Source organism: Eublepharis macularius, chromosome 2 (assembly GCF_028583425.1).
Source record: "Eublepharis macularius isolate TG4126 chromosome 2, MPM_Emac_v1.0, whole genome shotgun sequence".
Lineage (NCBI taxonomy): Eukaryota > Metazoa > Chordata > Lepidosauria > Squamata > Eublepharidae > Eublepharis > Eublepharis macularius.
This window is the reverse complement of record NC_072791.1, coordinates 86,658,807-86,685,736: the sequence shown is the minus strand read 5'-3', so window position 1 is coordinate 86,685,736 and position 26,930 is coordinate 86,658,807.

Genomic DNA, 26,930 nt, shown 5'->3' with positions numbered 1-26,930 from the left:
TTAACAACTGCTCCATTTTTTCCCCAACACTGTCTTCAATTACTTTGATGAGCAATTAAAATGCTAATTAAAAAACAATCCGAAAGCGAGTACTCAGAAGGTTACAAAATAATAAGCTCTCATATGTTTGCTACAATTGGAACTGATAAGAAGGTCAGAATGCAGCTGGAGCAGAAAGGTGTCATGAAAAGCAGATGTGAAGCCGTCATTTTTATTCTGATACTTTCTTTAGAATTGATTGTTCTATTGCATTTTATTATTGTTTAATTGTACACCTAATTCCCCTTTTCTTTCACTGTTAGGTTTTTTTTCATGTTTTAGAGACCCCTCCCCTGTACTACTCCATTCTCGCCCTCTGCAAAGCTATTTGTGGGACCATGTGCAGGTATCTAAGGACAGACAAGGTCCTCCACTACATCTACACACACCCATGCATTGCTATGTGATTTTCAGTTGCCAGACTGTGATTACCACATGGGAGATGACATTCTAAATTAAAATATTAGCAATGACAGAATAAAGATCAAATCAATGCTACAAACATTACCATTATTTTCTTTTTAACACCACAAGCAAATGAAAGAACTCCAGTAATATTGCCAACTAGCAACAAAGCCCGTTGTGGGGGAAAAAATACAACAGGCTCTAGAAAGGGGAAGGCAGGCAAATAGGCATTCGCTCTGCCTCTGTTGCTGATTCCAGCTGGTGAAGGAGGGGGGTGGGCATTTTCATCTGCTCCATGCCTGATCTGCCTGATCTCGGCCATGTGAAGGGGTGGTGGGCTTTGCTACCTGCTCCATGCCTGCTCCCTGCCAGGTAAAGGGGGGGCATTGCCTCCTGTTCTGCACCTGAATATGGCTGGGTGAAGGGGGGCAAGTATTGCCGCCTGCTTCGAGCCTGATCCCATCTGGGTGAAGGGAGAAACAGGTATTGCCTCCTGCTCCGCTCTTGATCCTGACAGGAGAAGGTGGGCAGCAGAATTTACTATCTGCTCTGCTCCTGATTCCAGCTGGGTGAAGGGGCTGCAGGCATTGCCACCTGCTCTGCTCCTGATTCCGGCAGGTTGAAGGGGTGGGGGAAGCCATTGTTGCATGCTTGGCTCCTGACTCCGCAGGGTGAAGACAGAGTGGGCATTGCCACCTGCTCAGTGGCTTAATCCAGTAGGATGAAGAGGGCGGGCATTGCCTCCTGCTGTGCTTCTTATCAAGAGCTGGGTGAAGAGAAGAAGGGCATTGCCTCCTGCTCTGCGCCTGATCACAGCCAGGTGATGGCGGAGGGTGGGTGAGGGTGGCGGCATTGCCAACTGCTCCACCACTAATACCAACTAAGTTAAGAAAGGGGAGGGCATTGCCACCTGCTCCACTTCTAATACCAGCTGGGGTAAGATAGGGCATAGGCATTGCCACCTGCTCCACTCCTAATATCAGCTGGGTTAAGGCAGGGGGGAGCATTGTCACCTGATCCACTCCTGATCCCAGTTGGGTGTAGGAGGGTGGGCATTGCAATCTGATCTGCTCCTGATCCCAACTGGGTGAAGGGGGGTGGGCATTGTCACCTGCTCTGCTCCTGATCCCAGCAGGGTTAAAGTAGGGGGGTAGGCATTGCCACCTCCTCCACTCCTAGTACCTGCTGTGTTAAGGCACTGGGTGAGCAAAGCCACCTGCTCTGCTTCTGATCCCAGCTGGGTAAGGGGGTGGGCATTGCCAAGTGCTTCACTCCTAATACCATCTGGGTTAAGCACGGGGGTGGCATTGCCACCTGCTCTGCTTCTAATAACAGCTGGGTTAAGGTGGGAGGGGAAATTCCATCTGCTCTGCTCCTAATACCAGCTGTGTTAAGGCAGGGTGAGGGCATTGCCTCCTGCTCCACTTGTAATACCAACTGGGTTAAGGTGGGGGGTGGGCATTGCCACCTACTCTGCTCCTAATACTTGCTATGTTAAGGCAGTCAGTGGGCAAAGCCACCTGCTCTGCTTCTGATCCCAGCTGGGTGAAGGGGTGGGTGGGCATTGCCACCTTCTCCGCTCCTAATTCCAGTTGGGTTAAGGCAGGCAGTTGACATTACCACGTTCACTGCTCCTAATACCAGCTAGGTTAAGAGAGGGTGGGCATTGCCATCTGTTGCGCTCCTAATACCAGCTGTGGGGACCTTAACACAGTTGGTATTAGGAACGGTGCAAATGGCCTTCTGCTCTACTCCTATTACCAGCTGGATTAAGGTGGGGGTGGGGGTGGGCATTGCCACCTGCTCTGCTCCTAATACTAGTTGGGTTGAGACAGGGGGAAGGCATTGTCACCTGCTCCACTCCTATTTCCAGATGGGTTAAGGCAGGTGGTGGGCATTGCCACCTGCACTGCTTCTAATACCAGCTGGGTTAGGGGAGATGGCCATTGCCATCTGTTCCTCTCCTAATACCAGCTGGATTAAAGCAGGGGGAGGGCATTGTCACCTACTCCACTCCTAATACCAGCTGGGTTAAGGGGGTTGGGCATTGTCACCTGCTCTGCTTCTTATACCAGCTGGGTTTAGGCAGGAGAGGGCATTGCCACCTGCTCCGCTCCTGATACCAGCTGGGTTAAGGCTGTGGGTTGGCATTGCCATTTGCTCTGTTCCTAATACCAGCTGTGTTAAGACGGGGGAGGGTATTGCCATCTTCTCTGCTCCTATTACCAGCTGGGTTAAGGCGGGGGGGGGGCAGGCATTGCCAACTGCTCTGCTCCTGATCCCAACTGGTTTAAGGGGGGCAGGATTGCCACCTATTCTCCTTCTAATACCAGCTGGGTTAATGTGTGTGTGTGTGTAGGGGTTGCCGTTGCCACCTGCTCCGCTCCTAATATTAGCTGGGTGAAGGTAGGGGATGGGCATTGCCACCTGCTCCACTCCTAATATCAGGGGGGGGCAACGCTGTTGGGTGACCCAGGATACAGAGAAAAAACCCACAGCAGTGAGAGTTAGGAAAACCAATTGTAGGTACAGACATGTTGTTATAACAAAAGCAATAAGTAATTTTATATGAACAATTATAATAGAAAACTCATCAGTATATTAGAACATTTACGTATTCTTACACCGTAGGCAAAGGAAAGCACAACCACAACAAAGATGGAAAGGACCACCTTCCCCAGAGACGGTAGTGTCCAAAGTAAAGTCTTTTGACAGGAAAAGCAAGTGAAGTTTCTCTCTTCTCTTAGAGCTGCAATGGTCCACTGGCAGTAATGCTCCGAAGACCACTCCCCAGCTGGGAAGATCAGCAAGCCAGACAACAAACAAAAGGGAAGGGAAAGGCCACTCCGCGCAAAACAGGACGCACGCTGAATTCCTGTTTCGGGGACCTTTTTCAAGAGCGCATTATAATAGTAGTTGTGCGATTCCACGACACTTGATTCTCTCCTCTATTTCCATATGGATGCCAGATACCAGGTGCAAACAATCCAGGTGGTATTGTTCGCACCTGGTATCTGGCATCCTTATTAGAAATAGAGGTTGTGGTTGCGCTTTTCTTTGCCTACGGTGTAAGAATACATAAATGTTCTAATATACTGATGAGTTTTCTATTATAATTGTTCATAAAAAATTACTTATTGCTTTTGTTATAACAACGTGTCTGTACCTACAATTGGTTTTCCTAACTCTCACTGCTGTGGGTTTTTTTCCACTCCTAATATCAGCTGGTTGAAGGTGGGAGGCGGACATTGCCACCTTCTCCCATCGTGCTCCCAGCTTGGGCTTCCCACCATGGTACGTTTTCTGGAGGGACATGGTGCCTTGCCTAGGCTTCCCTCCATGGCAGCGCCCTCTGGTGATGCACCAGGGTATAAAGTGAGTTGTCTGAAAAAAGGTCACTCAATTACATAGTAAGATAGTCACTATCCTCCAGAATGGATCCCCTTCTGAATGGAAACTGCACTGAGAACTTGCCATTGGATTATATGCTATATTCTTTGAGCAATGAAATGTTTGAATGAATGTATCAGCAGAATTTCCTTTTTAAAAATCACTGCTGTAATTAGTATTTTAAAATCCTCTTCTGAGATGTCAGCTTCTTCATTTTTATTTCTTTATGAAACCCCTTAAGCCTGCTAATCTAGCTTACTGCCTCCAGCTTCATTTACATTCTGAATGCTAATTTTTCTACAAGTTATGTGTGTTCCAGGAAAAGTATTTCCTTGTGTACCATTTTAGCTCACACCTATTTCATCTCTCTTCCCCAAATCCTCATAATTCTAAGAAGAAACTGTTGCTGTTCTCATTAGTCACTCAGATTGCATTGTCAAGTAGACAAGGTGAAAGTGGCTTTGCTTTAAATGAAACAAAATCACCTGCAGTGGGAACTATATTAAAGCTACGATCTTGGGAATGGAGTATAAAAAAGAGGGGAAAGGATGAGAATCAAAAAGAATGGATTACATAATTAAGGTCTTTAAAGAAGTGGTTGTGACACTGAACCCAGTAAAATATTTTGCCTTACTTTTGCTGTCTTTGTCTTAATTAATTTAGACTAAAAGCAGTAGTTTTAAAACTGCTGCAACAGAGTTTTGACTGCCCCCTCCCCAATATTTGCAATGGGATGATGCATACAATAGTTGACTTTGGCTCAAAAAATATGAGCTAAAATGCAGCCCTGCATTTATTTAAATTAACAATAAAAATGAGAAGGGGTATAGTTGATGTTTTGGTTTCAAAAGATTTCAAGTTTCGTTCCTGTCATCCCCAGATGAATAATCATCAATTTGTTTCAACTGCGTTGAACTACTAGAGATGTTATGAACTTTGTTATGAACACATTCATCAGGTGAACACATTCTTTTTGACAGCCATGATCTTTCATAAACCAAGCCTCCGATCTCCTTATTTTGCAGCATCGAACTTAAGCAGCGCATAAACAGCTTTGCAGCTGCTGTAATGGTGGAGCTTGCTTTGTGGCCACTTTTACTTCTTCAGTGTAAGTGAAATTGATACCTCCTCCCAGGGCATGGATGGCCCAATCAAGTTGATGTGAGGGATCAAATATCACTCCTATGACATTCTGCAAAAATGCACATGCATTAAATGTTGATAGTACTGTCCAGGGTCTGAGGCTCAGCCCCCGGACTTACCAGGAGGAGGGGATGGAAAACAGCTAGGAGACAGCCACCCAGCCAGCCCAACAGTCATACAGGTTCCAAACTGGTCAGCAGCAGAGGGGGGAAAAGAAGCACCCAAGCTGCAGAGAGTTGGACGAGGCAGGTGGAAGCCAGATATCCCCACCCTCTGGTGGGAGGCTAAGAGCCCAGGCAGGGAGAGTGAGGACAGCCAGGAGGGGACCAGACCAGAGGGAGAAGGCACAGGAGACAGGGACAGCCAGCCATCAGCCAGACAGACAGCAACCTTACTGGCAGGGGAAGAAAGGCAGCAGAGGCAGCACAGGGCCACCCTGCAAGCAGGGTGGAAGGGAGTAGCAAGGACAAGGTGAGGATGGGAGCAAGGCAGCCTCAGGTGGGCCCGCCTGAGGCAATCAGCAAAGAGAGCCTGCCAGCAAAGGAGGCACAGTTGTGGCTGGCCAGAGCAGGCAGCAGAGCAACACCAGGTGTGGCTGCCTATGACAGCCTGGGCCGTGGCTGGAGTGCTGGGGTGTGTGGCTGGCAGGTGGAACCAGGAATGGGTGAAGAGATATCAGGGAATTCCACACAGAGGATGGGGTGGGTTGTGAAAGAGTGGTGGTAGAGAGGTGGAGAGTGGTGAAAGAGTGGAGAGTTTAGGAGAGTATGCAAGTGAAGAGAGAGGGAGGGAGGGAGAGAGAGGAGAAGAGGATGAGGGTTGGAAGCAAGAAGCAGAGGTGGAAGGGAGCTCGACAGGTTGAGCAGGTATGCGACGGGTAGAGAGGGAGCAAGTGTGATGTATACCTCCCCTCCTTCCACAGAGCTGGAACCTGTGTTGTCCCTATCTGCGCCTGGGAGCTAGAATTCAGGCCTACCGGTGCTCTGCACAGCCACGCCCATGCTGAAGCCTGACAAGTACAGACTGAGGGCCAAGCTACAAGTGACGAATGACACTTGAACGGCAAGTGTATTTCTCCCTGTTCACTTGCCCTCCACTTAATCCACTTGCCGTTCAAGTGGCATTCGTCACTTGTGGCTTGGCCCTTAGGTAAACACAAAACAGCAAGCTTTCTTTAAAAAACAGTGTTTACGTATAATCTTGGATTGCTCACTTGATTGAAGCAATTGGCTGCAGAGCTACACAAAATGATAAGTTTGTATGAGAAGAGAACAAAGATGCTTACCACGACTAGGGGTGTGCACTGAGAACTTTTTTTGTTACAGTTTCAAATCTGGAGTTTCCAAATGAACTGTTCCAGTGTTGGTTTGTTTTCAGTGGGCAATTGCTGGTTCGGATCAAATCTATTAAGTTTTTTACATTATCATTAGTTTTGATCCATTGCGCATGTGCAAGGTGAGTGCTGGCTGCGCATGCGCAGATGTACAATGTTATTTACAATGGGGGCTGGGGAAACGAGACTCTGGGGCAGCTGTTTTTGCACTTAACTGTACCAGAATTGCACAGAACACTCTCCTCCCTGTCAAACATCAACCCACCAAGTTTTCCCTCAAGTACACTATCTGCACATTCAGCAACAGAGCCCAAAGAAGGCAAGTGTTTGTGGACCCAAACTATGGTAGGAAACTGTTTGGCAAAGCAGTAGAAGCATTGTGGAGGTGGGGGTGGGGAGGTAGCCTCCAAGCAGGAGAGTGCTTAATCCAGTGCAGTGCAGCAAGGGCATTAAATAAAAATCCCACTTTTACATATCCCTGTATTTCAAAGCCAATAGGCTGGGAGGAGTCATACTCTAGGATCTGATTGGCAGAGAGGCAATGCCATTGCCCAGGAATCATTTAAAAAAACCAACCAAGATGACCCTCCCTTGCACGGAGTTTTTTATTTAAGAAAAAAACATGATGCACCTACCCTCCACAGAGTTAAATTAAAGGAACATTTTCAAAGACAATTGGCAGGAAAGGCTCAGTCAATGGCAGTGCTCCCTCTACATCCCAATTGGCAGGGACACAATGCCATTTCTAGGGTGGCAACAAAAAAGATGCATCTTTCCCCTCTTCTCCAACATTCTTGAAGCTGATGGGTGTCGGGGAGTGACTGGTGCTCCTCCCCTTTCTATGAACTGTTTGGCAGGGAAACAATGTCATTGTTTAAGAAATGCCAAACAAAAAATGCACTCATGCACATTAAGCACATTCTCCTTCCCACCAATAAAGTTAATTGATATAATACTAAGGGCTCAGTCTCATCCTTTGGAATTCTATTGATTGGTAGACTTGCCATTAAGAAAAATAAGATGCTGCCACTGGCCAAGTACCTGCTTGTCTGTCTGAGCTGCTGCTGCATGGTAAAATCCGAAATCAAATACACAAGCTTTTTGGTGGGCGGGATTCATTATACCTTGTTTTCCCAAATAGAGTTCATCATTCCAGAAGCCACTTTAACAAAACAAAACAGCAAATTTTGGGTGTAATTCTGGCTCATTTGTTTCATTTTGTACACCTCTAATGCATGTATGAAATTTTATTAATTTATTAACAAGATTTTTACCCTACCATACTTCTTCAATAGGGCCACAAACATGGCTAACTAAATGAAATATACAGTTTAATTTTTTTAAAAAAAATCTATTAAAACCAGCATACAAATACATCATTAAAACAATTTAAAACCAGAACTTAAAGTAAATGCAAAAGATAAAAACAACAGTTAAAACATTGGGGAGGAAAGAGAGATCGCTAAGGGAATGCCAAGTGAAATAAAAAAATCTTCATCCACTGGCAGAAAATGGCAACAGACGGGTGCAAGCAAAACCCCCTGGGGAGAGCATTCCAGAGTTCTGGTGCCACAACTAAGGTTCTGCAGTTCAGATTTGGTATTCGGGAAAAAGCCAAATTTTTGCTGTTTTGTCAAAATTCAGCTTTTCCAAATCAAATGAGGGATCACCAAATCAAACTCAGTATTCTGAATATTTAAACCAAATAAGTATGGATTCATTCAATAAGCCAGGCTTGGCTGTACCTTTGTTGTTTCCCTGCAAAACAGCAAACCTCCCACCTTTTTTGCAGAGAGGGCGGGAAGGGGGCATTGTTCAATCAAACTCTACTAAATTTTGGAGAATTCCTGATCCTGACTGTTCTCTAAAGAATCTCCAAGTTTCATCAACATTGAACCCCAAGGGCCAATTCTATCGGCCCCCAAAGAAAGTGCCTCTAGACACTATCCATTATTCCCTATGCGGAAAACTATCTGGGGATATCTGGGTGTGTGCGTGTGTGGAATTTTTGAAGAAAAATCCACAAAATGTTCAGAGAACCTATTCCTAACTGTCCTTTAAAGACACCCCCCCCCCAAGTTTCAGGTAGATTGGACCATGAGGTCCAATTCTATGCACCCTTGAAAAAGGAGCTCCCAACCACTCCTGTTTTTCCTATGGAGGAAAAGTCAAAGCTGACTCCCACTGCAGAAACACAATGAGACAAGACAGCCATGGCCAAGGCACACTCCCAAATGCAAGTTCTACACACAGAAAGCCCAACAAAACCAAACTGAAGCCTCCCCCTTACCCAAGTGCACCTGAACAAGCTGCCACAGCCACTCTCCATTTTTCCCTCTGATGAGAACATTTTCAAGCCAGTTCTCAGGGCACAAATATACTAGTGCAAGGCTGCCACAGCTAAGACATACTCCCCATATTCTTTTGGGAAAGCCCAAAAGAACTAAACCGAAGCAAGGGAACAGACTCCCCCCAGAACCAAAGTGAAGTAAGGGGACCAACATCAAACCAGAGAATCACATCCATTCCACCCAAACCAAACTGAAGGGATACTGTTGGAACTTAGCCCAACAGAACCAGTGTCATTCATAGTAGCCAGGCAGAAACCAGTGCCAGTGAGGGAACACCACAGAACAGAACCAAGCAAGTACCCAGCCACAAACACAAGGCAATATGCTTGGGATGTGAGGGAGATCCAAACACTCTTCCTAAGACTTAGTTAGGTAGAAAACCAGCAGGAGAGCTAATTAATCCAATTGGAACAACATAAAATGCAGGCTCCAATTTGGACCCCTCCCCCAGCTTCAAAACACCAGCCCATGTTGACACAAATTTGTGCAGAAAATTGAGAAAAGAAGCACCAGAAACGTTCTTGCCACTGATATGGAATGGGAAGATTCAAAGAGAAATGTTGGGGAAAGTAGATAATATTAGTGACGTGCCATGTGCAGAGACAAACCCACATAAATACCCAAATGACACTACAGAATGCTGTTACGTTACGTACTCTGAAATGGGTTGTCCAAATGTTAATTTTCCTCATTGGAGGAGTGGGAGGGATGGCTATGGGCTGAGTATCCAGCAATACTCAGCTGGTGAGCTGAGTATCTTGAGCTGGTGACAGTGGCTGCAGAGAGAGAGGATAATGTGGGTTTCCCAAAAGTACCCTTCAGTCTCACTTTCAGCCTGAGGCCAAGTGAGATCCATCTTATACAACTGTACTTGCTTGCTGTTGACTTGTGCTTGTGGCTGGGCACTGCTCGATTCTGTTATGTGGTGTTTCCCCAATGGCTGATCCCAGTGCCTGGATGCTGTTAATGACCTTGGTTTTGTTGGGCTAAGTTGCCATAGTATCTCTTGCAGATAGGTTTAGGTGGAAAGAATGTGATTCTCTAGTGTGATGTTGGTGCACTTGCTTCACTTTGATTCTGGGGGGATTCTGCACACAGTACTCCGGGTGCAGCCTGACCAAGGCAGTATAGAGAGGGACTATGACCTCCTGCGATTTCGGTGCAATGGCCCTTTTGATACAACCCGAGACTGAGTTTACCTTTTTTGCCACCATATCACACTGACTGCTTATATTTAGTTTACAGTCTACTCTTACACCAAGATCTCTTTCACATACACTACTACCCAGAAGTGTATCCCCCATTCAGTATTTGTGCTTCACATTTTTGTGGTCCAGATGTAATACTGTGCAGTTATCTATGTTGAATTGCATCCTGTTCACAACCGCCCACTTCTCCAGAGTATTCAGGTCTTGTAATTTTAACTCTATCTTCTTGGGTGTTTACCACTCCTCCCTATTTGGTATCATCTTCAAATCTAACGAGTAACCCGTTTACCCCTTCATCCAGATCATTGATAAAAATATTGAAAAGTACCAGGCCCCAAACCGAGCCTGGTGGCACCCCACTAGACACCTTCCTCCAATCTGATAAAACGCTATTGACCACCCCTCTTTGAGTGCGGTCCTCTAACCAGTTTCCTATTCACTGGACTGTCCTATAGTCCAGTTCACAGTCATCCAGTTTACCCATTAGAATGTCATGGGGAACCTTATCAAAAGCTTTACTGAACAGCTGAATTCTGATGAAAAATCAGTACCTTGCTCATGATTGGTGAGCAGAACATGAACCAAATCAGCAGGTGATTATGCATCCCTACTTTGAAAGGCAACAAATTTATTAGGGTTTTTCAAAGAGTATGAAGTGCTTTTTGTATTTCCTAAATCTGAAATGGAAACATAAATGCACATTTGCTAGAAATTGTATGCTCTTTTCTTTTTTGTTGCAATAACATCCTACATAGATTTTTGTTATTATTTATGAAATATCTCTGTCCTTTTGGAAAACCCAAGAAATGTAGTTGTTACAGTGTAAGATTGGCATCTGAAAAGTGGTGAGGGGTTTAGGAACTCCAGTCATTCCCAGGGATGTCCATAAGGAGTGCCAGAGTTTCTGCCAATCTCAAATGTTTATAACCCTGGTGAGAATAATCCAAACTGTGTTCCCCTGAGCCTGATTATATGGTGAACAAGGAAGTAAATGTTGCTTCTCATAGGGGAGTGCCCCCAAAACAAAAGTCACTACTAAATATCCCAAACTCTGTCATTACTATGATCATGTGGCAACTAATCATTAGATGTAAACATATTTCTAAAAGGATACAGTTTGGAGAACTAAAACTGCTATTTTGATCTGTGATGAAACTGAACTCCAAAAATCAAAGTAGTTGCACTTGTCTTATACCCATCTGAGGCAAAAAATGATAATATGATAACAACAACAACATTTGATTTATATGCCGCCCTTCAGGATGACTTAACACCCACTCAGAGCGGTTTACAAAGTAGGTTATTATTATCACCACAACAAAACACCTTGTGAGGTGGGTGGCTGAAAGAGCTAGAAGCTGTGACTGACCCAAGGTCACTCGGCTGGTTTCAAGTGGAGGAGTGAGGAATCAAACCCGGTTCTCCAGATTAGAGTCCCGTCGCTCTTAACCACTACACCAAACTGGCTCTCACCAACTGATGCCAGTTGTGAAATCATAGCTCAATAGAGCAAAATCATACCAAAAATGTAGGATTGACACCAAAATTATATCCCTGTATCCTTTCTGTCTCTTTCATAAGGTGCAGCACTAAAACACATACAAAGTCTTTTCCCTTAGTTAATTTCTCCCCTCAAATCCACAATTAGTTCCTAAGGGAAATAAAGGCAGGTATGATATCAGAGCAATTGCAATGTATATGTACCTGTTTCCCCATAGTTAAATACAGCTTTAGACGGGAAGGCAATTTAAAGTGTGGGAAGATTCACCTTCCCTAGCAACCCTTCTCTGGTCCTCAAAGCAAATGCCATGAGTTTTCTAATTTTAAAACATTCCATGGGAAGTCATCAACATATCTTTTCACATCTTATCCATTTTGACCCTGCAGTAATAGCTATTATACTGTTCTCTTATAGTTATAGCTTGCTTGTAATTTATCATAATCTGGACAGCTGTGCATAGGTTAGGTAGCATGGGTTGGGCTTAGATGATTTAGAGTCCCAAGTTAATCATTCTACTCAAAATAATTCTCATTGATCACCATAAGCAAAGTTTAGAATTGCAACTTTGTGCTTTCCTGTTGCCAGCCATACTCTCTAGCCAATATAGATGTCATCCCTGGGAGTCACTGTCCAAATTTACTCTTCTGCAGATACTATACAATTACAAACTTTGGAAAGGCTCAATCACTATGAAGACATACTAGGAAGAAATGATAAAAAGAGCCACATGGCAGCACCATAAGGAGTGTAGGTGGAAAGATTAAAACTGAAGCATCATTTATTGTCTCCTCATTGCACCTCCCAGACTCTCCCTTCAATCACTCCACTCTAATATTTCTGTGTGAGTCACCCACGTAATTTGTCTCAGTACTTTCTTGAGAAGGCGTAGAGTGTAAATGAAGCCTTCTGTTTGCTAATGGACAATAGCATAATGCTTGTAATGGCATACTGACCCCCGAGTTCATATTTGTATATATATGTCAAAATGCAGCTTTCATTATTCTTTTATTCACCTTTCTTTTGGGAGGAAAATGATGAGAAAGGAAAGAGGAATACAAGGTACCCATGGATACAGCTTAACAGCAATCAACACTAGTAGCATAGATCTCCCTGCATTTTTAAAAATAATCTTAGAATATTTTGTATAGATGATTATCATCTATGGGCCAGATAATGAATCACATCTTTGCATTTCAATGTTCTTTTTGGCATTTGATTCCAATTCCTTCTTGCATGGTACGTGATGAACCTCAATACAAAGAATGCAGGCGGAATGAATATACACGGCAAAGGAACAAAAGAACGGATTATCATTAAGGCTTCTTTTTTAATCTTAATTTTCTTCCTTCTTATTTTCTGATAGTAGGTAGAATTAACATATCAGTGCAAAGAAGTGATTCAACACTCAGCATAACTGTTGCACAGGGTTTACAGTACTTGTGGAGGGAGAAGAGATACAATAGACTGCTTCAATCTTATGAGCTGATGGCAGAGGTGAGAATTCTTGTTTTGCCCTCTTCAAAGAATTACAAGAATTCACTGTTATAATGGTCTGAGTCCTGACAATGCCTTTTATGTGGTAGTAACAATGTGTCAAATTTCTGGTATCAAGAATATATTTATTGGAGCCCAACTCTATTGGGTCTAATTATTGATACTCATGGAAGACACCTGTATGCTTAAACTGTGCTCTGTAGTCGACTGAACATGGGATCTTATTTCCATGATTACCCTTCAAAGGCTAGCCTTATTATTAGGTAGAAGCTCACTGAATCGAGTTTTGGGTTGGGAGAGGAAGTTAATGCCTTCAGTAGACTTAAGAGTATAACTCTGCTCAGGACTGCACTGTGTAATAGCATGGGAGGGGGGGGAACCCAGTAAATTTAGACTCGGAAGAAGATGACTGCATGTTAAAAGGTCAGTCCTGTGAACTCTGGATTTCATACCAATACAAAATACACATTTTTCATCTTCCATAAAAAGCAAAAAAGGGAAGATAAGGAGGTGGCAAAGCCACTAGTTTTATGGCATCTTGTGAATCAAACCAATCTTGTCCAGTTATGTGCCAAGAACATGGCAGATTTCTGATCATTTTCTGGAACAAACAACTTTTAAAAGGTTTTCCATTACATGAAGAGCCACAAAAATCACTCTTGTACATTTCTGTGTACCAAGATTTTTTGGGATAAGACAGATTCTCTAGGCCTATTCCAATCCAGCTAAAGGGCTATGTTTGTAAAGAAAACTGCCTTGATCACTATGACATATATGGGGTAAATATCAGGAGGTATAACCCTTTCATTCTCCTGGACTTTTTAGTGGCTTTTGTAATCTTCAAATCACATATATATTACCCAAGGCTGGATCTATCTAGACTTGATGATAGGTAAAATATGTGACAGTCATTTGCATTTTAGATCATAGAAGATATACTGAGGTTAAGAATCCATCTGTAGTTTCTGCAATGAAATATAGACTGAATAAGATTCAAGCAGCAGCTTGTATATCTACATTACACATATGAAGTGTATTTGGGGATTTGCTATTGAATGGAAATAGGAAACAAAGAAACAATGTATGGGAGTCACTACTCCATTAAAGCCAGCCACTTCCTTATACCTGATTAGGTCTGCAATTATGGCTACTGGATTATATGAGCTAACAGGCCCTTGGATGCTAACGGGCCCCTGGATACAAGCCTGCTGGTAACATGGAACTGAACTGAAGTGGAACCTTTTCAAGAGTAGTGTCTTAGGTTCTGTGATGAGTTTATGATATATTATGGCTGCAGAATCTCAGCTGGAGGAATTCCCATCATCTGCCTGGATAAACAGAACAAGAGAAAGGGCAAAATGTACTACAGAAAGATTAAAGAGAGAGAATTAAGAGAAGCATGGAAAAGACATCCAAATTCCCAAGTGGACTATCAAAAAACTAACTGTTCAGACAATCCTTCAGGATACCAGGTTGCCTTTGCCCTCTTAGCTGTCTGAGTATGTAGTCACAATCACACTTGTTATTAAGAATATCAATTTAGGCAGCAAGTGGAAGCAGCATGACAAATACGGTACATGAGAAAATGGAAGTACTGGCAAAGAGAAGTCCTCTCGAATTTGACAGCTGTATGAGTTACACAGAAACATGGTAGAAAGGAAGCTTGAGCAATGAGTGCATGAAGCAGCAAGTGGGGTATCTCTTACAAAGTGCTATGTACTCATACTGGGAGCACAAGATAACTTCCACAGGGGAAAACAACAAATACTATATTTATTACACAGGAAACATAAGTTAAACTTCTCATAATATGACCCCATTTCACTCTGCATCCACCAAAAATTCCCTTCCAGGTTTGGAGCTTCACAGGTAGTTCAAGGCAGTCACAATATGCCACCTGTTTAGTGACATAGTGGCATAAATATCAGGAAAAGAGCCCTGACCCAAATCCACACAGAATCTCCTCTCTTGTTTGCCCAGGAACTATATAGGCAGTCAGTTTTCTACTTCACTACCTCTCACCCAGCAGAATGCCCGGGGTTTATTGAAATTAGGGAACTCAGTATTTCTCTCCCTTATACTCTGCCATCATATGGATTAGATATATTGACTGTGGCCAGAAAGGGTGTGTGTGTTTCACTTTTTCTGAGACCCTAGACATCCAATCACTAATGTTTAAATAAAAATGAGTTAAACTTTATTTACAACTTCCACAAAATTTAAATAATTCAGACACAGATGTTTCTAATATTTGAACTTTTGATCCTAGCTCATTCCAGCAGTCACTAATCACAAAGTATCAGTTCTCAGAAGTCAGCTCTATTCAGGTTGCTCACTTCCCAGCCTCCAAATCCTTCTCTTCAGACTTCTTCCTATCTCATCTTAACTGCCCTAATAGATTTCAACTGTCCAAAGCCCCAGCATTCCATTATCTCTCATTGGCTATTCCCTAGGAGAGATGGAGCTGGAACTGGGTTTTGCTGTTAGAAATCTTTATCTGCCAACCAAATCAAGTCTGCACTGTTAAATACGGGTACTGGTGAATTCTCATGTAAGCTTCATGACAGGTTACATATAACACTAGATCTCCATGTTTGGAATGCCAGGTGAATTATTTGGGAACAAATTCAGTTAGAGTTCCATTTACAGAACTCAAACATTACATATGTTTAGTACTCAGTTGGACAGAAAAAAGATGGACAGATATTGATTGGAGGTTGAAACAGTCAAAATCTTTTCCTACACTGCATCCTGGCATTTTCATTTTTTTTTATTTGAGAGAGAAAAAAAGTCCTCATTAGACCACAGATGACATCCTATGACAAAGCTTAGAAAATAGAGTAAGATTTATGGGAAGAATCTTAGTCAGACCAGAACCAATGTGTTAAACGAAACCAAAGAGTTTTCAGCGAAACATTAGGAAGAACTTCTGATTATTAGAGAGATTCCTCAGTGGAACAGGCTTCCTTGAGAGCTGGTGGGTTCTCCTCTTTTAGAGGTTTTTGAGCAGAGGCTGGATGGCCATCTATCAGCAATGCTGATTCTAGGACTCAGTATGAGCTTAGGCAGATCATGAGAGAGAGGGCAGGAAGTTCTTGGCTGTTGTAGCCCTTTCTTACATGCCCAGGGTAATGCCAATCACCACTTTGGGATCAGGAAGGAACTTTTCTCCAGGACAGATTGGCCAGGGATCCTGGAGGTTTTTTGACTTCCTCTGGGCATTGTGCACAAGTTGGATGACATGAGCCTTCCAGCTCTATGATTCTATGATTCTAAATGGCCAGTGGTGAGATAAGAAATAGTAAATACCTAAAGAAAGGATTTAAAACTTCCAGTTTTTCAGATTGAATGAGTGAGGGGAGTAAATAACACACCTAATTTTGAGGGCAATTAAAGTTACATCATCAGCCCATGTATATATTTTTATAAACAAGAGTAGAAACAAGGATGAGTTCAAATTCTCTCAGATTTGATAGCACTTCTCTGTCAGTTTTCTGATTTCCCATGGCAATCCTCCAACAAGTTTAGCAGTTCAGCAATTGATTTATTTGGAAAATGTATATGTCACCTTTCCAGATACCAGTTTGAGGCACTTACAACTAAAACAATAAAACATAACAATTTAAAAACAACCATTAAAACCAAAACAAAATCATTAGACATGGAAATGAAAACAAGCTGATGTCATTAAAAGTAGCCAGGGCATAACAATAACATAAAATGTCGCAGATAAAATAATCCTCAAGCCAGAAGCAGACCAACTGTTATTGAGCAGTTATCTGAGTGATGATCATGTGAGAAAAATTTAACTGAAAGTAACATTAAGTTTGCATTTTACCTCCTTTTAAAAGTAATCAAAATAATACATTAATTGGAAGTACACAGCTAGTAAAAAAGAAGCCAATAAGAAAACCTCTCTGACAAAACATCCTGTATGCATAGAAAAACCACACTGTTTTGCAAAGCTTTGCGATTCTATGAAGTAAATTCACTTTTCAGAAATGCATTGATGGAATTATCCCAAGGCAGTAGTTGTCAGATTGTGAGCTGGGAACCTAAAGTGCATAATAACTGTCTTGCAAAGGGTTGGTGAGTCCAAGAAGGAGGAGGAAAAACAAAGTGAGTTAGGAGGAGAGGCTCTGGGAGGCTCAAAGAGCAATTTGGGTTTGATTCTGCATAATGTATGAAATAACCATGAAATATAGCTTGTTGCTCATGTATGATATATAGTGCTAAATACTAACACTGATTATGATTGACATGACATGACATGACATGACATGATGACATGACATGACATGACATGACATGACATGACATGACATGACATGATGTTAGGGAGGAAGAAAGTAGCATGGGATTTCTCTGAACATCAGAAACGGCTACTGTTTGATTTCACATGGTACTGATGCAAAGAAGCATGTCACACGCAAAAAATAGAGATACTGCTTCGTTTTTTTGGAACCTGTTTACTTTCTATATGTTCCATTCTGAACCAAATCAGATTTCTCACCATTCTGTCCACCACAAAGCCAAATGGGGCTGCACAAAATAGTTTTCTGCAGTTATCTTGACAATTTGGCCCTCCTGGACGGCAGCACCACAGCTTGAATGAAGGCCGTGTTTGCAGCCCTGGAAGAAGGAAAGGCAGTTGGGCTTTTCCCAGGTATCCAGGGGCTTTGCTGGGTGGGCAGAACCAAGGGCATATAATCCTGCCCTGCCCTTCCCCAGCACATAGTTGTCTTTGTTGTTCAGGAGACGTGTGCATCTTCTGAAGCCTGTAGAGGCTGGGCAATTAGTGGCAATGGCAGGATAAGGGCAGGAGAGGCTTTGCGTCGGTGAGTGGAGGCAGTTGATACTTTTGCACCCTCTGCCCTTCTCCTTGCCCTGACTGGCCAGTCCATGCTTGAAGCACATCCTGCAAGGCAGCGGCTAGTTGAAGCTTAATCCACCCCCCCCCACACACACACACATGCCTTTAGTGGCATTATTAGCACCCGGGCTCCTTCAGGCAGCATCAGGCTGGTAATATCGCAGCTGCAGCAAACTTTGCTGCATGAAAACAGTGCTGAGCCTGTGGTAAAGAAGTGCCTTTCCCATCATTATTTTGCCCTTAGTCTGCATCCTGCATGGTAGCAGCTGGTTGAGGCTTAATCACCTCCCCCCCACCCCCCGCACATCTTCAGTGGCATTATTGGTGTTCTGGGCTGCTTTAGGCAGTGGCAGGCCAGAGGAATCTCAGCTACAGCAGCCTTTGCTGCTTGTAGGCAGCGCTGAGCCTGTGGCAGCAAGATGCCTTTCCCGCCATTATTTTGCCTTCAGTCCCGATGGCTCTTCCTTTCTGGACAGCAAGGTAGTGGGCCCCCTGTTTAATGAGCTTTGAGGAGTTGCTGAGGGCCCTTTGCCCCGCTTCTTTCCTGTGGGGTGAGGCAGTAGGCTGCAGTAGGTGGGCATATTAACACCAAACACCACCCCTCCAACATCAGCAGTAGCGCATTGGGGGCTTGGAAAAAGCTCGTGCAAGGAGAGTGGCAGGCCTTGCGGCCTTGTTAGCAGGCCTTGTTACTTGAGGAAGGCTAGACCTGGTAGTGTGAGGTGGAAGCCATCTTTGATTAGAGCAACTATAGAGGTGTTGTTACCAGCGGCCATTATGTGGTGCTGAGGCAGCCATCTTTGTTTAGAGCATCTTACTGGGCAGCAGCCATTTTTTGTGGTGGGCAGTCATTTTGTGGGTCCATAGGTGGCCATTTTGCTTCTGTATTCAGTTTAACCTTGCCACCCAAGAAAGGCCAAGGAAAGCCCAAAGGAGAATAGCCTGCAAAGAGGCAAGCTCTTGAAAGTGCTGTGCCGGTGCTGTCCTCCTCTAATAGGAGGAGACCTCTAGAAGACATGATATATTGGATTGCATTGCAGCCTGGGGACAATCCGAAGGATCAGGTCAGCCCAAGAGGCTGAGGTCAGCTGCTCTGCCCTCTGCCACTGTCTTTCAGCAGGAAGTGTTAACAAGACTTTCTCCTTTAGAGGGACCTTCTGATGCAGGCGAGCATGAGGAAGGTGACATGCTGGCAGTGGAAGGTGAAGCAATGGACTCAGATGCTTGCTGTGGAGCCAGCCAAAAGAGAGGACTGTATGCTGGACAAGATTCAGAGGTGAAGGTGGTGGAGGCATAACCCCAGTGGCGGATGGTGCAGACACAAATGAGGCTTCAGATCAACCACGCTGGCCTACAGAGGCCACTATAGAGTGGCTGTGGGTCCGGATGATGGCGATGGTAAGCACACTAAAACAACAGCAGGCATATGCTTGGCTGTGGGGGCCCTGGGGTCAGCCTCTGTCCCTACGCCTTTGATGCTTTACACTCAGGCAGAACCCAGGTTAACACATCTCAGGGCCTGAGCTACTCAGGACAGTGGCCTTCATGGCCACAGCTATATCCACAGCTGGGCAATATTGCAGGCAGGTTGCCAGTCCGGACACACAGTCAGCTTTAGTCACTGTACCATGTCAATGAGTCAAGGGGGTCAGGTTTTAATGGGCTCGATAGCTTCCTGGCTGCCCCCTCCTTTTTTCAGTACCTAGATATAAAATAAAGGGCACAATGATTTAGCTAGTGCTACATGGTTGCTGTGTGATGAGGAATTCAGGGTGTGGGGGCTGACCTCAAGCCTGGCCTATCCTGGAATACACTAGCAGGTTGGGCTACAGGTGATGTCTCCTGTGAAGCCAACATGAGGAATCACTCTGACAGTGGCTACACAGGGGATCACTCTGACAGTGGTCACTTTGTTCATAGGGCTGCTGTCAATCCTAGTATTTGTGCCCCCAGTGAGGCAGTCCGTTCAGCCCTGGATGCTTTGTTGGACTTGGGAGTTCACCTCCCAAGGGGTGGTGCTAGGAAATTCTGTAGATTTGGCCATGAATGCCCAATATGAGATGTCCCCCCACCTTCATGGCCTGCAAACTTCAGGGACATGGTGGGAAGCCGGGTGATGGTCTCAACAACAGCAAACTGGAGAGGAGACCTGTCCCATAAATCTGAAAGTTCTGAAAGTTCTTAGTAGTTGCTGGCTGCATATTCCAGATGGCAGGATACCCCTTTATTTGCTAGTGGGTTTCACATGGATGATGGATCCCTGTTTAGGGTCCTGGTATAAAATATCAAGGGAGTGTGGTGAGGGCAAGATGCTGCCCCTCCCCTTTTTGATGGCCCTCTTGTTCCAGTTTGGCCTCTTTCAGAGGGAGCATAAAGTTTTACTCTTGGAGCTCCAGTAGCTTGTGAGTTACTTAAATTTTGCCTGTAGAGTATGGCACCTGATGGGGAGTTTTTTAGTGACCCCTACTTGAGGCCATAGGTGCCCCTCTAGATGCTTCACCATAGGCTTAAGTTTTGCCAAGGTATGAGGGAGGATTTGGCAGTGTGGGATGAATTAAGTTTCCTAACTCCTTTAATGGAGTTACCATTTTGAAGGAGGACTTCCCTTAGAGGCAAAGTTTCAGGTTACCTTTGATGCTTCTTGGTTTCCATCTTAGTGGTATTTGGTTTCTATCTTAGTGGTAGTTGGTTTGTGATAAGGGAGTTGGTCTGCCTCATTGTCCACTTTTGGTGTGACAATTCAAGGGGTAGTCCATGTTCTCAAGTCACTTTCTTCTTAGCCATCCCACCCCCCAACAGAGTTATGAAACTGGTCAGACCATTTATGCTCCTGTGGTGCAGTTTAGGTGGCAGGAGGGGAGGTTCACCTGGATAACCTTGTGGTCAGGGCATGCATCTTTCTTATAGGCTTACATGGACTTGCTGCACCCGGACAAGTAGTGATCTGATGACTCGAGGGAGGTGTGGTCCTCCACCTCACATCCTGGTCATTTACCTGCTGGTGATTACCTTGGCTTACAGGGCCTGGCCCTCCCATTCTTTACAGGCTCACACAGACATGCAGAGCCCAGGCAAGTAGTGGCTTGAGGGCTTGAGAGGAGGTGTGGTCCTCCGCCTCACATCCCAGTTATTCACCTGGATGGGAATGACCTTGGCTCACAGGACATGCCTCCCCTTTCCTTACTGGCTCAAACAGACTTACAGCATCCAGGCAAGTAGTGGCCTGATGGCTTGAGGGGAGGTGTGGTCCTCCGCCTTATGTCCTGGTCATTCACCTGGTCAGTAATGACCTTGGCTTACAGGGCATGGCCCTTTCCTTACAGGCTCACACAGATATTCAACACTTAGGCAAATAGTGGCCTGATGGCTTAAGGGGAGGTGTGGACCTCTGCCTCATGTTGGCTCACAGGGCAAGGCCCTTTCTGTACAGGCTCACACAGACTTGCAACATTCAGGCAAGTAGTGGTCTGATGGCTTGAGGGGAGGTGTGGACCTCTGCCTCATGTTCTGTTAATTCACCTGGGTGGTGATGACCTTCCATTGCAGGTTCACACAGGCTTGCAGCACATAGGCAAGTAGTGGGGGAAATGTGTCCGTCGCCTCCTTTTCTGTTCATTCACCTGGATGCTAATGACTATGGCTTTTGGGGAGGGCTGGGGCTTTATTTGCTGTACCCCAGCTTACATGCTGAATTTGTCAGCCTCTGCAGAGGTGATGGGGTCCACCTATCGGTGGCTGGCTATGACATATTCCTGGATGATTTATGGCAAGGGGCTCAGGTTGGCCATAAGCTACCTGTGGGGCACAAGGGCCTAAGTTGAGGCTTGGCTCTCGTGGTGACAGATTAGGATGGGAAAATGAGTGAGCTGTTGACCCCCTTAGCACATCCCCATTGGTGGGGAATTGGCGTCTGTCAGGAGAGGCTGGTAGGCTGCACGGCTGCCAGTGGCAAGGGCAGATGGCCATGAGGATCTCCATGTACAAGTAAGGCCCTCCTGCTGTATGACTAAGTGCTGGAGGCTTGGAGGGGGAAACCATTTGCCTTGCTGCTTGGTACAGCCATGCATTGTATAGCCACCCCCGGGGCAGCAGGAGCTCACAAAGACAGGTCAAGGCAGAGGTCATGACTGACCCCAGGGCTTGACCTGTACTGCTAGTTAGTTAGATCCCTTGCCGTATTAACAGTTAATATTGTAATTAATAAAGTGGCCCAATTTTACCCCCAACTTTTGTGTTTGCCTTTTATTTCGACTGGTGGGGCAGACAGATCATTCACCTCCTTTCTTCATATTTGTATATTTGAAAATGGATTCTCCATGCTAAATACTAGACTCATCACATCTTTATTCTTTTGTTAAGTACAGCATTAGGAATAATTGCACTATTCAGATTTAGAGTAGAACTACGTCATACTAAAGCAAATACATATTTGTTGAGGTAATTGATTCTAAGATCTTTTCCACATAGGGCTTTTTCATTGGTTCTGGCACTATAGTGTATCAATTTCTCTCCAAAGTTCTGCTTGCATGGTTAAAATATCCCAATTTAGTCTCCAAACTGCTTCCAATATTTTTTTGCATTCCACACAGAGAAAGGCTGCATCTGTCTTTTGCTGGCTTTTATTTAGCTTTTCTCCCTCTGCACATACCCCAATCATTTTTTTTCCCTCAGCAAAGTCAAACCAGGGGTTATTGAAGAGCAGAATGCTTTCTTTTGTGTGAGGCCTGGCCCTGTCCATGCCTTTCACCCTCTCCTTTATTCCTCTGCATCCTGATTGGTTGAACAGCAACCAATCCAGTGTTTTCCCTGGTTTTTAAAAAATAAATAGCAACATTGCAATATTGGTGCCTTAAAGAAAAAAAACCATTGCAACTGCCCAGGTTGGGTGCAGACAGCCCTGAATCCCACTTGATATTTTAAAGTTTTTACCTGTGCTTCCTGTACCTTTTAGTTCATCTTTTTTTGTGTGTGTGTTTTAAAAATTAAAAAGCAATGTTGCAACATTGTAATGTTGGTGCCATTTTTAAAAAGGCCCCAACCCCCCCAAACCCTTATATGTTTCCTCAGCAATCAACTGAGGAAACTGATGCATTCTCAGCAGATCAGCTAACAAAACTAATGTGTCCTTGAAGCCCACAGCAGAAATACTGGACAACACTTCTAACTACTTTGTCAGACTGCACAGGGAAGCCATTGAAATTCACAAGCATAAGCAAAACTTCAACAGGAAAGAAGAAACCTTAAGAATGAACAGAGCATGGTTTCCAGTTCTGAAAAACACCAGGCTAACAAAACATTCTATCCCCGACAATAGCCCTGCAGAGAAGATTAGCACATCAAGTACCAATCCATATGCAAAAGAACCTTCTCAGGATACAGTGAAGCCTCCCGCCATTAGCATTCCACACCCTGGGAAACTCTTACAGGATGACTCAGCTCAACCCCACCCCTCCTGAGTAGATACAAATGACCTACATCTTTTCCACACTGTGACACTGAGAGATCTTTGTCTTTTGGTGCTACACCTCTGAAGATGCCAGCCACAGCTGCTGGCGAAACGTCAGGAACTACAATGCCAAGACCACGGCAATACAGCCCGGAAAACCCACAACAGCCATCATAAACTCTTCGTCCAGCAATTGAGGCCAATTTTGAAGCAGACTAAGATTTAGGGGGTATAAAAAAGACTGGATTTGGATTGAGGTCATATGACTTTTTCCCCTAGCCCAGATAGGGTTCCCATTCCCCTGCCAGGGGTGGGGGATCCCCCAATCCCACCCTTTCCCCCTGTGCCCACTTTCTTGGCTGGCGGGAGGTGCGCTCCCTGGGATACCCTCTCCCCAGGCAGTGTGGTGTGGCGCGCCCCACAGTTGGAGGCATGCTCCCAGGCCACTAGAGTGGGTGATGGTGGCGAGGGTGGGAGTGGGTGGTGGCAGCAAGAGTGGCCCACTCTCACTGCCGCCACTGCCATGGCCTGCTCTTGCTGCTGCCACTGCCACTGGGGCTTGCTCTTGCCACCATCAGCTCTTGCCACCAGTGCCACGGCCCCTTTGTGCCAAAAAAGAGTGGGCATGGCTGCGATGGCGAGAGCAGCCCACGCTGGCAACGACAAAGGCCCCTTTGACCTGGGGGTGCTCTTTGACCCCTGCATGATGACATCACTCCAGGAAGCTGGAGTGGAGGATGCCACTCCAGGAAGCAAGTCGGGAGCACGCACGCATTGTGCACGCACAGAGAAAGAACCCAATGTAAGTGCCGGCTCCCAATCCCCCACCAGGAGAGCCCAGGGACCTGGGGATCTCCTGTTGAGGGACTCAAAGTCCCTGGAAACCCTAAGCCCAGATGACTTCCCGTGTTGGAGTATGGTGAGAGAAAAATCTTTCAGAAAATGTGGGACAGCACAGTAATAATAGGCCCATTTGAATTAGAGGAATTATAACAGGGCTATGATCAACCAGAGTGAAGAGATTTTTATCAGGAAAATAATGTGACTGGTTAGTAGAGGTGTGTATGAATGATATCACAATCTGCAAAAATCATTACCCCCCCCCCTTTTCAAGTCTTACTTGTGTAAGAAGCGAAGGATGTGTATGCTGTCCTTTGTTCCTGGTCTCAGGTGACAGAGGGGGCTTATGACAGAATAGAGGAAGAGAGAGGTAGACACACTATACTGCTCTATCTGATGATATCCTTTTCATGTGTAGACTGATACTCTCAGGGAATTTCCTTCCATCCATCTTCTTCATCTCCCTCACACACACAATCTCTCCCCATCTTGTCACCATGAAGGACACAAGGCTTGTTCTCTGTATTCACCAGCATCCTATCTTAGATAGATTAGACTAGATTATCTCTCTCCTCTATCCTGAGTGGAGTTCCTAAATAAAAGAACTCTTATTGTCTTTACTAAAATAAGTGGACTTTGTGTGAGATTATTGTCTCCTCAGCTTGCATGCACACAATTATCTTAGCAGCACTTACTAAACTCCTCTGCTTTCCTTAACCTGCTTTGCTTACAATGGTTATGGACCCAGCCCACCAGGCTGCCCTGTCCTGATACTGAAATGCCCAGTAACCAAGGATTTAAAAGCTAGCTTGGCAGCTAATGAGAGAGAAATAGCCAATAAGCAGTTTTAACTAAGACAGGAGTGATGAAAGAGAAAAACAGAAGGCATGCTCTTAAGTGCTGAGGCAGGATCAAAGAGAGGATAGGAGACAATAGGGAAGACTGGCTGAGGCATCAGAACAAAAGTATAGATTCACCTTCATAAAAAAGTGAATTACTTGCTCTGGAAAGCAAGACTGTATGTGGCACTTGAGATTGAAGGACGAACCAGAATCGTGAATGATAACCATTCCCCCATGGAGCCGCGAGAGGATTGTGGAGGACAAAAGACACAAAGGCAAAATGCACGATCATAAATTCTGTGAGTGATGGTTTTCTTGTGAATATAAAAGATTTACCTTCTGCTAAAGAGATGTACAATCTTCTAATTGCCAGACACAAGAAAGAAGGATGGGCTTTCAGGCTAGTTTGGCTAGTCAAATGTTCAAAGGAAAATAGAGAGAGGGAATCTCCTTTGAATCGCATGTGCAAAGGTTATGCAAATTACTTTCTGAGCTTCAGGACAGGATCCCAAGTCAGAGATGCCATGAAGCTATCAGTGTTATTCTCAAGTATGCCTCTATCATGTAAGTATGTAATAAGCAACATACAAACAAAACAGTCTTTAGAATTTCAAACTGCTATAGCAGCTTTCAAAAAGAAATTATAAGGAAAGAATAAAACGATGATAAAATAATGCATGTTGAGAAAGCTCATCACGTCTCGAGCAAAGAGTATAATGAAAACTTTGGTCAACGCTTTACACATATGCAATTTGAGGGACTTTTTCACCGAACTTGACAGGATCCCTGTTCAGACAGTTTATCTTGCTAATGGGTCAGCTTTTACAACTAATTTGGCAGGGTCTGGGGGTCTGGACAGCAAACTACCACAAAATGGCCACAACAATGTGATCCAAATGACCAATTTATTGTATGTTCCTGAATCGTATGCAAACTTGATTTCTCTGAATAAACTAAGTGAAAAGGGCTATGAAATAAGAATAAAAAATGATACATATACCATCTCACTAGATGGAGACACATATGCAATAGGCATAAAAAGTGAAGGAGTGTTTAATCTGCAAGAAGAAGAAAAGCGAAATGATAACAATGATGCATGTGCTGAACTTAAAACAGGAGAATGTGTGAGTCTTACAAAATCATGTGCTTATAAATCCTGTGCTCATATGTGGCATAGAATAGGACATTCAAGCTCTGAGGAACTTCAGCAACTACATAGACAAAGTCTAACTAATGGCATTGATTTAACTGATTGCAAAGATATTGTTTGCTGTATCTAATCTAAAGCAACAAGACCACCTTTTCTCAAGCAGGCTGAGAGAAGAAGCATGGAATACCTGCAGCTCATTTACAGTAATATATCTGTAAACTTTTAGTAAGGAGCTTAGGTAATCATAAATATTTTCTAACTTTCATTGACAATTTCACTAATTCTTCAGTAATCTCTTTACTCAGGTACAAATCTTAAAGCTGAAGGAGTTCACAGCCATGGTAAATAATACATTTGGAAGGAGACCACAAGTCTTGCGTACTGATAATGGAGGTGAGTATGTGTGTCATGATACACAGCAGTTCCCGAGGGAGGAAGACCAGACTACAATGGCGCAGTCACCTTAGCAGAATGGAATGACCAAGAGAAAGAACAGAACCCTTCTAGACATGGTAAGATGCATGCTTTCTGGTGCATTACTTTCACACACATTTTGGGAAGAAGCTGTGATGACTGCTAAATACAGAACAAGCTACCGACAAAAGTCATGCAGAACACATAATCAAACTTTGACAATGCTACAATTTCACTGTCATTTGCATAACATAACCCTTTGCTGTTTTGCAGGGAGGAGAGATCAATCCTTCTCCACCCCTCTGCCGATGGCTCATATAGCACAGAGACTCTGCCAGTGCCTTTCTGTGCATAAAAGCACACAGAAAGAATCCACCAGCTGCAATGGTCAATTAGTGAGTTTGCTGCTCTGCCAACACAATGGTACACTGATGTCACTTCCAGTAAAAACTGAAAATGATGTCATGGACTAGGATTTGTGCTGTAGAATCTGTGTTTTAC